Source organism: Cibotium barometz, chromosome 2 (assembly GCF_041138505.1).
Source record: "Cibotium barometz isolate CiBa-2024 chromosome 2, ASM4113850v1, whole genome shotgun sequence".
Lineage (NCBI taxonomy): Eukaryota > Viridiplantae > Streptophyta > Polypodiopsida > Cyatheales > Cibotiaceae > Cibotium > Cibotium barometz.
Genome location: NC_141047.1, coordinates 44,556,229 through 44,568,367, shown reverse-complemented (window position 1 = coordinate 44,568,367; position 12,139 = coordinate 44,556,229).

Genomic DNA, 12,139 nt, shown 5'->3' with positions numbered 1-12,139 from the left:
AAGATACAAGAGACAGAAATCTAGATGGAGGATACGAACATCCGAATCTAGCTCCTTCCTCAGGCTCGGAACCAGTAAGGCACTAGCCTCAAGCGGACTTAAAAAAGAAGCGAGCAGCAGCAACACAGGTGGCGCCCCCAGCAGGACTGAAGAGCTGCACAAGATGAATGAAGAGATGCGTTAATAAATAGATACATGGAAGGAAAGAAGCCTCTAAAATATATGGAAAGGAAAAAGAAGTAGTGCTGTGGACCGGCTCTGCACATTGGACCTTATCGAGGCGAATAAACTAAAGGAACATGCATGGGTAGCCACAAAGAAGTTCGAGAGTAAGCAAACGATGAAGCACCTCTACTTGTCCACATAAAGGAACTAGAAGCCCTCATCAAATAATATAAGGAATATTAAAAGCAGGATGGCTAGACCATCAAATCCTTAAAGAAAGAGGTGGAAGCAGCCACACCCACAAGGGTGACTAGTGGCAAAGGAGGAAAGATGACATCAACAATAGCAAATGTTGTCATCAAGAAAAAAAGCCTAGCAAATGGACGCCATGAAAAAGGCCCACGACGCTGAGGAACTGTGGTCCAAAGAAAAGATGGTTCAAGACTTCTAATATTGGGCCAAAAGAGAGAAGAAGGCTAGGGAAGATGCACAATGCAAGCTGCAAGAGGAGTTCTGCCAGAAGAGCCTTAACGCCTGGAAAGAGACTGGTCTCAAATGCATGCAGTAGTTGATAAACTCTGCACAACAAGTGGGCACCATGAGGCCTTCCAACTGGGCAGATATAGCCAAATTCATGAATAATTTGGAAGCACCTAATGTGGCATGTAAAGGCCAAAGCCCTTCCCCAGGAACAGAGGCAAGACAACTTGGCTAAAGCTCTTCCCCATGATCAGAATGCAAGGCAGGATCCAGAGCCATGTGGGGAAGCAGCATGATGTTATGACTTGGATCCGGGTGAGGAGGCAACGGCTCATTCAAAGAGAAATGCGGCCAGTGCCCCTCACCAATGGAGTCAACTGGTAGACAAAGAAAAGAGGACTTAAGATCAGATCATTCTGGAAGACCACCCTACGGGTGGAAGTGTACGGGTGGAAGTGGAGCCGAGGTAGTAGAAGAGGGCCAAGAGAACCAAAGAAAACCATTTTCAAAGATGATGCTATCTGTCTAGAACAAACAGAATCGCTTGCCTTTTTACAGTCAACATGGTAGTGGCAGTAATAAAGAGAGCTAGGGCCAAGTATTCGGATGCACAGCCCATTGATGTGAAATTTAGAAGAGCCCAACAAAAAGAATAGGGCTCAGCCATGCCTGGGTGAGCAGCAAGAAAAGAGCCTAGTCTATCCTATTTTCATTTATTGTCTTGACTAGAATGTAGTTTTGTGTCCTAGTTTGTCCTGTTTTCATTTACTGTCTCTTAATCAGAATTCCTTTTAGGATTTTGTTTGTGGATTCCGCCTCCCATTAGCATGTGGGTAGGAGACTTTTGATTTCTTATGTATGATCATGTGTTGCCCTGTCAGTTTCTTGATTACTTCACTAAGGAAGTGGCTCCCTTGATCGTTCGGTAACTGTCTTGATTGGGCATTTGAATCTTGTCATGATAGTTTCGTAGAGAAACTTTGCCACTGAAGATGCCTAACAGTATTTTAAAGCTTTTGCTTCTACCCACTTTGTGCAGTAATCTCTAGCCAGTATATACTTTGTTACCTGTTCTCTAAGCTACTGGCTTCAAAATCCAGACCCCATTTCTAGAATGGCTCGAGTGGTAGTATCGGGGTGTGAAGCATTCTGTTTAAGTCATTTGGCTGCCCTAGCCTTTGTTACCTGTTCTCTAAGCTACTGGCTTGAATGGGCCCACAAAATCCAGACCCCATTTCTAGAATGGCTCGAGTGGCAGTATCGGGGTGTGAAGCATTCTGTTTAAGTCATTTGGCTGCCCTAGCCTTTTGTACATGTCACAGTCCTTTGCAAACTTGTGGGCATCTTTCAATGCTGTTGGCAACCGCAATCCTTCTTGAAAAACTTTTCTTCCTGTGACCTCTCCGGAAAAGTGACCTCCACTGATCCCTTGATTTGCCTTTGCTAGCACAACTCACTGTTTCATGCTCCTGGACACACCTTCTCAGGATTTGGTCTACGTCTATCTTATATAATTGTCCTGCCACCACTATGAATGACTTGCTTTGGAGAGTCTTCTTTTTCCTATGATCTCTGGACATGTATTCTAAAAAGGACAAGTCAGAAAGGAGCTGCAACATCTCATCATACCAACTGGGTCTCTCTCCATCTATGATGAAGAGGTGAGCATTTGGGAAATCATCCTCTACCCTATCTAGAGTTTCTCTTGACTCCAGTCTGGATAAGAAATTTTCCCACAACATTTTTGTTTCCTAGGGTGTGCTTGATGTGGTGAACTCAAACTCTTGCAGCAACAGTATCCATCTCGCTAGCTTTCTTGCTATGTATAGCTTGTTGACTAGATACAAGAGTGCCTTATGGTCCACATGAAATTCGAAGACATTACCTAATGGGGATAATGCCTGAATTTTTTAATTGAATAGATCATCCCCAATGATTCCTTCTCTGTAGTGAAGTAATTCCTTTTTGGCTTGGATAGACTTCTACTTGCATAATAGATCGGTGGAAACCAACCTTCATGTGACTCTACATCAAAGCACTCCCTATGGCAAAATCAGAAGCATCCACGAACACATGAAACATCAACTCAAAATTTGGCTATTGAAGAATTGGTGCTGATGACAGGATCCATTTCAAATTCTAGAATGCTTCCAGACAGGATCCTGACCGGATATATTCTACATCCTTCATGGTCAGACTATACAGGGGTATTGCCATGTTTTCTAGGAACCTCATGAGCCTGTTGTGCCACTTGATCAGTCCTAGGAATCTAGCTAACTCCTTGGTATTCTTGGGCAACTACAACTTTACTATGATCTCCAATTTTGTTGAGTCCACTGCCAACCCTTCTGCAGACACTATGTGCCCTAATAGAGATCCGCTCGAGTGACAGGCACGCTTAGCTAGATTGTGGCACAATATAGTTGTTCTGCACTTTTCCAAACACAACATCAGGTGCATTATGTAGTCTTCTTTTCTTCCAAACACACCGAAGTCGTCCATGAAGACTCTAATGAAGGTCGCTAAATATTCATAGAATATTTCTTGCACCATTCTCTGGAATGTGGCTGGAGCATTCTTCAGCCCAAAGGTAATCACATTGGAGGTGAAGGTCCCCCATTCTATTACAAAGGCTATTTTCTCCTTATCCTCTGGAGCCATGCGCACTTGGTTGTACCCAATGAATCCATCTAGAAATGAGTATGTCTCATGTCTTGCTCTACAACATCCAGTAGTGAATCTATGAATGGTAGAGGAAATGGATCATATATGGTGGAGGTATTCAGTTTTTGGTAGTCTATACAGACTTTGAGCTTTCCATGGGGACAATGACTATGGGCGATAGCCATTCTACTCTATTCAATTGGATAGATGAATCCCACTCTCAACAATAGCTTATTTATCTCCTCTTTGACTTGCTTGGCATAGTTAGGATTCATTCTATACCTACTCTACCTGAAAGGAATTGTATTCTCCTTTAGATTGATCTTGTGCTGATAAAAGCTGGGATAAATTCCTTTCATGTAAACACATGAAAGCTGGGATAAATTCCTTTCATGTAAGAGTAGTTCCATGTAAACACATCCTTGTAGGATCTCAACAGCTTGACGAGTTTTTCTCTGAATTCTTGACTCAGTTTTGCGTTGTCTTTGACTGTTCTAGGCTCTTGATCATCTCCTAGGTTTACCTCCTCAAGCTCATCTTCCTGCACCTTGATATTACATCTCTTTAGTTGGTCTTGAGAGCAACTATGGCCTTCTCCTACTTAGCCTGCATCTCTGCTATCCTGTTCTGAGTGTCTTCCTCATCTTCCTTTGTACTTTCTCCTACTTAGCCTGCATCTCTGCTATCCTGTTCTGAGTGTCTTCCTCATCTTCCTTTGTACTTTCTTCATTCATCAGCACCTTAGGATGAGTGACCAGGACTTCTAGATCGTATCTCTGGAAAATCTACTCTATTTCTACTTCACAGAGTGACAAAAGGTCTGGATTCTCTTTCAGGATTTGCTCTTCCTTGTCATCTTCCACCCTTAGTTTAGGCCTTCTACATGCAATAGTCGGCTAGCCAAACCTAACGTGTCTTTATTTGCAACCAAGATGCATATCTTATTTTTTCCTCTCTGGATTTTATTATAATCATGTCCATATCCCAGTTGTGTTTGATTCTACCACTTTTGAGCCATGGTATTCCCAACAACATGCGATACGCACCCGTGATCTCAGTCATCTTCAGGACTATAAACATGACAATGAACATACATGATGGCACCTCAACTTATTTTCCCCTAAGATGATTCCAATTGGTTGGACTCTTCTTTGCCATTTGGGTCTAGAACAGAGTAGGCTACATTTTTGTAATTCCTAGCTTCTTTGCTAGGCTGTCTGATATTATATTTACTCCCGATTCTCCATCTAGGATGAACCTTGGCATCATCTGCCCTATGATTTTATGGTCACCTACATAATGGTTGTGTCACAGTCCTAGATTGTTTCCACATTTCCGAACTCTGCAGAGCCAGATTCTCCATTTCTTGCATAGGCATCCACGACAATCTTTCACTTGGCACTATGGCATTGAGCATGTAATTGGGCACCAGATTCAGCATTTGATCCAATGTTATGTTTTACTTCATCTTGCTAAGATCTTCCCACACGTCATACTCCTCCTTGGGATTGCTACTCCTCACTTTGTGATTAGGCATACTCTGGCCTCTGTTCACTTTTCCTTCTTTCTCCTTTTTTTCCTAACCTTCCCTTGTCAATTTTCCTATCCAAACATGCTCCATATTTCTTTCAATTTCCTTTTATAGGATGCTTTTACTGCTCTGGATTATAATGGGCTCCAGTTGGCACTTTTGCACCCTTTCTTCAGTCATTTAAACATCGCCTAGTGGCTTCTTGCTTGCTGCGATGTCTTCCTCTTCTTGATCAGGCTTGTCCTGTCCGAATCCGTATCAGTATGCTCATTCAGGAGAGGGCTTTCCTACATTGTCTGCACCATTCCTTGTGCACTCTGCACAAGCTTGGTGATTTGCTTTCGGACTCTTTGCTCCCTTCCCACTGTTCGGGCTTTAGCTTTTGTTCTGGATCGGCATTCTTTCTTGTAATTATCCTGACAAGTCCTTGCGACCTTGTCATTTGCCATTACTATTGGTGGCTTCTCTTGTTGTTTTCATGCCCATTGATCCACTTTTACCATATTCACCACTGCATTAGTTCCTGATGGCTTTGTCTCTCTTTGCAGCCTTGCCTCTTACAGATCATGTTGATGGCATTGTAAATGGGCAATCATTTTGCCTCTTCCCTGGGGCACTACAGTAGTAGCATATCAGCTCGACTCCTCTTTGTCCAAATCTTCCACCTCCTCTTCCATGAGGTCTGTTGTTTTGAGGCCTGGTGTGGCGACTTGATTGACAGCTCGGACCTAATGTGGGGCTGATGTTGTTGCCCTTCCACCCTCTCAAATTCCTGTTCCAAGTGTTGTAAAAACATTTGTCGGTCGTGTGGTTTCTCTTACCGCGTAGATGGCACATGGTTGCTATGTGTGGTTTCTCTTACCGCGTAGATGGCACATGGTTGCTATGTGCTTTTTATATGACATTCTTCCTTTGTATGACCATGATTGTTACACTTCGTGCACTAGATGTATGGTCTCAGTCTGGATCCTGCGTGTCCTTTGAAAAGCCTAGCTAGGGTGGCCTTCAGTATCCGCTGCGTGCTTCCTGTGTTTCTTCTTCCGAGGCTTCCTCTCTTTGACATCCGACTTTGATTCTGAGGTGTCTTCATTGGAATCCGAATCAGAAGTTTCTTCTTTTGTCAGCTCATTTCTTTTTCTTTTGGGGGTCTTTGCTTGTCTGCTTTAAGATCCCTTTATCTCTGGTTGCTCTTGCTTACCACTTGTTCAAAGGTGAGGGTCTCCAAATCATAAGAGGTTACTGTTGTTTTGGAGCTTCTTCCTTAGTCCTCTCATGAACCACTAACTCAATGTAGCTATTGTGTAGATTTGTTTGGCTAGTCCAGGCGCATTAATAATGCTCTGAGCTCTACTACATAGTCTTATGTTGACCTCTTCTTCTAGGTTAGCCTTTGTAGCTTTTCCAGTACCTCAGCGCTAGTTTTGTCTTTTCAAAATCTCTTCAAGAAAGCTTTATTTGGCTCCTCAAACATCTGTAATAAGTGCTCCAAACCACACTGAGAATACCAGCTGGTGGCCCTTCCACTTGGGGTTGTTGCAAAGTACTCTATCTTCTGTGGCAATGGGGCTCTAGTGGCCAAGAAGGTGGTCTCGAAGGAGAAGACATGAGCGTATGGATCCGCCTCACTCTTACCCTTGCATTTTGGGTATTTGAGAGACATCCTTCCCATAGCTACTAGTTCTTCTTCTTCTTGATCTTCCCGCCTCCTGTTTAGAAGCTCCTGGGGTTCTCCCTCTCCCTCTTTAGTTCTCAGAGGTTCTTGATTCTGTCATTGTTGATCTTGCCAACACAGAATCCCTTCCGGAGATCTTCTTAGACAATGTAGTCGCCCTTCACTTCTTGAGGCCTCTGATTGCATGTAGCGGCACCGCATTGCTTTGCTTGAGCTTCCCTCATTCTCCATGTACTATCCATTTCACTACTATGAACCCAACACCATGATGCACACACTTCCTCTCGTGATGTGCCCCGTTTAGCTCTTCTACATTAGAAGTGTTACAAGAAAGCATGCATCAAGCTTCCAATGTAGAACTAACCCCTACCTTCCTACTCCCCCTACTACCTGGTGTACCATTCCCCATAAGGATCACTAAAAGTGTCAGTGTCTGATCAATACCTGGCACTTACATGGTTTGAACCACCTAGTCTCAGCTCCTGAAGAGTAGCGACTAATTCAGATGTGCCCAGTGCGACAAGACAACATCTAGGGTTGAGCTACTAGGCTTCTCATGCTTAGGGGAGTTAGTCGTGTGACTGCACACAGGTTAGTTCCTAGATTCCTCATGATTTTGGATAGGAGTTAATGTCCAGACAAGCATGCAATTGACACGAAATAGACATTTAGCTATACAATGCAAAATTGAGACAAGATAGAGACCAACCCCCAAGACATTCTTGAACATTAGCTTAGTCTCTCAAGCATACAATATACTAGCCTTGACTCAGCTCATGAACTCCTGAGCTCAACTATCCCTTCATTTTATCTGTCTGTTTGGGAATAATCCCCTTCACTCCTTACATCAATCCAAGCAGTACTCGTTTGTAAGAAGCTATTACAAAGTAGTTACAAAACAAGAATCTTAACCCATAATAGTTTGTTACAAAATGGGAAGGAGTTTGGGTAGTGGCCAAATGGACTGGTTAGCCACCAATAAGAACCTTGCATGCAATTTACATGAACTAAAGTGGTTGTTGCCTAGTATTTGGATTATGATTTTTGTAGAAGTCATTGAGAACATGAAATTTTGGCAATATTGCGAGAGTTCATTATAACATATAGCTAGCTAGTTTTGCATGTTTGGTGCACAAATGCTTTGTGGCCTTAAAGAGCCTACTATAGACTATTTTAAAGCCATGATGTGGGGAAATTTTTGGTTGGCATAGGATCATCATAATATGGGGTATTTTATGGCCTATAAAAAGGCCCATAACACGCCCCACTCCTAAATTAACAAACTAGGATCGTTGAGGAGAATCAAAATACTCAGACAAACTTATGAAACATTTGAAAGGAATATTAAGTGATCAAGACTTTCACTTAAGCTGCATTAATTTTTACATCACTTCTAGGAATTTGTGAGCATGAAGTACAACCTAATGGCTTGTTGGCTACAAGGCAACTAAGAAGCCAAGTGTGAACTCAAAGAAATTTCTATATGATGAAAAGATATCTCCACCATGAGTTTTTTCATGTTGTGTTCTATTACACCACCTAAATATTTTTTCATTGTCCACCTAGCATGTAGTATTCTCTCTCTCTCTCTCTCTCTCTCTCACACACACACACACACACACACACACACACACACACACACACACACACACGCACGCACGCACGCTCACATGCTCACACGCTCACACGTACACGTATATGCATGCATGCACGCACGCATGCCGTATTCATACACACACATGCACATGTATAGAATGCACATACACACGCACACGCACATGCACATGCACATGCACATGTATATGTGTATGCACGTGTGTGCACACACACACACACATGCACATGCACATGCACACACACACACACACACATTTTGAAGCGACCATGGACTAAATCAAAAGACATAATCCTACACTAAATCACACTTAAAGTAATCTTACACTAAATCATACTGAAGTAAGCCTACACTAAATTAAAAGACACAAGAACATAATGTAAGAACTCCTTGGTGTGCACTTTTTTCCTTGTTGTAAACCACCTACGTCATGTCATATGCACCCAATTTAGCAAATTGACTCTCCGTGGCCTACCACACACCTCTACCTCACATGAGAGCACCATGACTCAACCTTGTGGTGAGAGATCTGTGAGATATCAAAATGGGAACAAACAATTGGTAGAGATCACCAATGGGAAAAAACACTCTATTGAGATCATGTGAAAGAACTATGCCCATCTAGCCATGGGTTTTCCACCATGTTGATGGCTTTGATGAGTATTATCTAACCTACATATGGTGAAGATCTCAATTTCCATGGAGATAACACTAATGGAAATCACCAATCAAAATTTCATAATCCCCAATTTCCACGGAGGTAACACTAATGGAAATTACCAAACAAAGAGTCCTTCATGCCCAATTATGATGGTAGCATCAATGGTGGTTGATGCTTTCATCATCCCCAATTTCCATGAAGGTAACACTAATGGAAATTAGCAAACAAAGAGTCCTTCATGACCAATTATGATGGTAGCATCAATGGTGGTTGATGCTTTCAATTTGAGAATCTTCACACAAATGTTTTTCCATAATGCGTTTATCACTTGAGACTCAATATAAGTCCTTTCACAAATAACCCTATTACTATAAGCTGAAAGGTGTTTTAACATTAGACCTTAAAGTTCCTCCTAAGTTAGGTCATAAAAATGACGTTGCATGTCATCGTATCACACCTCGCAACATAGAAGAAGATCAGAGCACCATAGGACACTCATGGCACCATTTCTTATTATGGAACCTTGTTATCAAAGAAGCCAACAATATTGAAAATAACACACCTTATTTCTTTTCACACTATTGAGTGAAAGAGGTCTTCATGAAAAACATAATTGGTCAATTAATGGCACCTCTCTTTAATTTTTGTAAATGAATTAGGAGGTATAAAACTAATGAAAAATGATGTGCTAGTTTTAATCATACATTGCATAGCACACTGAGAAGCATTAGTAGTTGGTGATTCCTCAAAGGGATTTTCAGAGAAGCTTACTAATAAATTTTATTCATGGGTGAATAGATTAGCAAAGAGAAATAGTGAGCTGAAGAGTCAGATTTTGAAAACTTTGTAATTAGTGCTCGTTGAGCTCTCTAAATCTATGAGATTACATGGTTATCATCATATAGCCAAGGTATGCAAAGGCTTGTGAGTATAATGATTTTTTTAATTGACCTAGTATAACAAAGCAAAGTTTTTCAACATCAAATTTTATCTACACATCATGGCTAATGCATTGGTTGAGTTTAATTTTTATAGCTTGAAGATGCAAAGAGCAAAATTTTGACTTAACCTCAACTGGATATACAATTGATTTGACTATTAATTAACTCATGTGTTCCTAACTAAAGGCAAAGTATTTTTCTCAAGATACATCCTATTTTTCACAATTCTTCAAAACATGTTTACCTTGAGATAAAAGATCAACAACTTATGACATTACTTATCATCACAAATTATGTTATAAATAGATTAAAAAAAAAGAGTGATAAATGATAGTATGTGTTAGTCATCTCCTCTATGGGGATGCCCATTGTTTTATCTTGAGGATATTTTATTTTGGATACGCATTTTATTTATATCAAAACTACCAGGATTAATATGTTTAATAAGATGTATACACTTGTACGATATCTTCCAGGATTAATGTGTTTAATCAGCTATGTGCGTTGGTATGATATATAAGAAGCTTAGCAAGAGGTTCAATATGCTAGTGGCAAGAAGCTAGTCCAAGAAAGTTGCCCACGACATGATTAAAAGAAATGTAAATTGGTTAGAGAGGGTGTTGGATTAATATGCTACCTATATATTATTAATATATAGGTAGTATATCAATGTAAACTGGTTAGAGAGGATGTTGGATTAATATGCTACCTATATATTATTACAACTGAGAAAGACAATGATGGTCCAGAACATGATGACATAGGAGTTTCACTAAGGAAGAACACACTAATAAAAGAGGATCAATGCATAACTAAAGAAGAGTTGGATAATTTTTCATTGACAGCGCCTCCCAACTTCTGGAAATAGAGAGTATCTTTTCGTGAGCTATTTAACTTAAGAGAAGATTATTTCTTGGCTTTGATTTCTCAAACATGTGAGGATGAAGATAAATTTTTTTAACTACAATAATGATAAATTCGTAGCACTTGATTGTCAACCCTCATACATTTCTAGTAGGGTTCAAGAGCCACTATCTCTTGTTTTTAATGAGGTACAAGAGTGTTTAGCTCATTTCACCACACTCTCAAGAAAACTCAAGCAATGGCATTATGCACACACCAATGAAAGGCTCAACATGAGAGAAAGAGATGAAACAACTTACTTGTCATGGGGATGCAAGGGAAATCTGTTTAGAGCAAAGCTCTCCAACCACTTAGAGAAGTAGCTAGTGCAAACTTACCTCCCACTGCTTGTCACCCTAAACGATGTTTGTGTTGATTCTCTTGGACATACACGCTCAACTCCATAGCTATGGTGATGCAATCCAATAACCTGCAAAAGCAACTCTCACTCACACACTCTCACACACTCTAGCAAGAGGATAAGAGCAAGAGAACACAAGAGCTCTAAGATTGCACAAGGGAAGTGTGTGTTCTCATTCCTTACATTGCTATTTATACAAAACTTACAAGTGGTTGGGCACCCAAACTTAGGTGACCATTATGTGTATCTACACCTACTAGTATACATGTGTATGTGATGCTGGCAGTACTCTTACCTCAGACATCCCTTGTTTACATCATGATGTGCTCATTTGAGTGGGAAAAATCCATAAGATAATACATGAAGTGTTAACATTAGGGGAAATTTGGACTCAAATTAGGCCCTTTACACATTCTCTTATAAAAATGCGATCATGGTGAAATTTTTACAAATCAACTTAGTGAGTTTGGACATTTGGAATCTACTCTTAGAGACCTTTCCAATAGTATATAGCACACTGAGAAGCATTAGTAGTTGGTGATTCCTCAAAGGGATTTTCAGAGAAGCTTACTAATAAATTTTATTCATGGGTGAATAGATTAGCAAAGAGAAATAGTGAGCTGAAGAGTCAGATTTTGAAAACTTTGTAATTAGTGCTCGTTGAGCTCTCTAAATCTATGAGATTACATGGTTATCATCATATAGCCAAGGTATGCAAAGGCTTGTGAGTATAATGATTTTTTTAATTGACCTAGTATAACAAAGCAAAGTTTTTCAACATCAAATTTTATCTACACATCATGGCTAATGCATTGGTTGAGTTTAATTTTTATAGCTTGAAGATGCAAAGAGCAAAATTTTGACTTAACCTCAACTGGATATACAATTGATTTGACTATTAATTAACTCATGTGTTCCTAACTAAAGGCAAAGTATTTTTCTCAAGATACATCCTATTTTTCACAATTCTTCAAAACATGTTTACCTTGAGATAAAAGATCAACAACTTATGACATTACTTATCATCACAAATTATGTTATAAATAGATTAAAAAAAAAGAGTGATAAATGATAGTATGTGTTAGTCATCTCCTCTATGGGGATGCCCATTGTTTTATCTTGAGGATATTTTATTTTGGATACGCA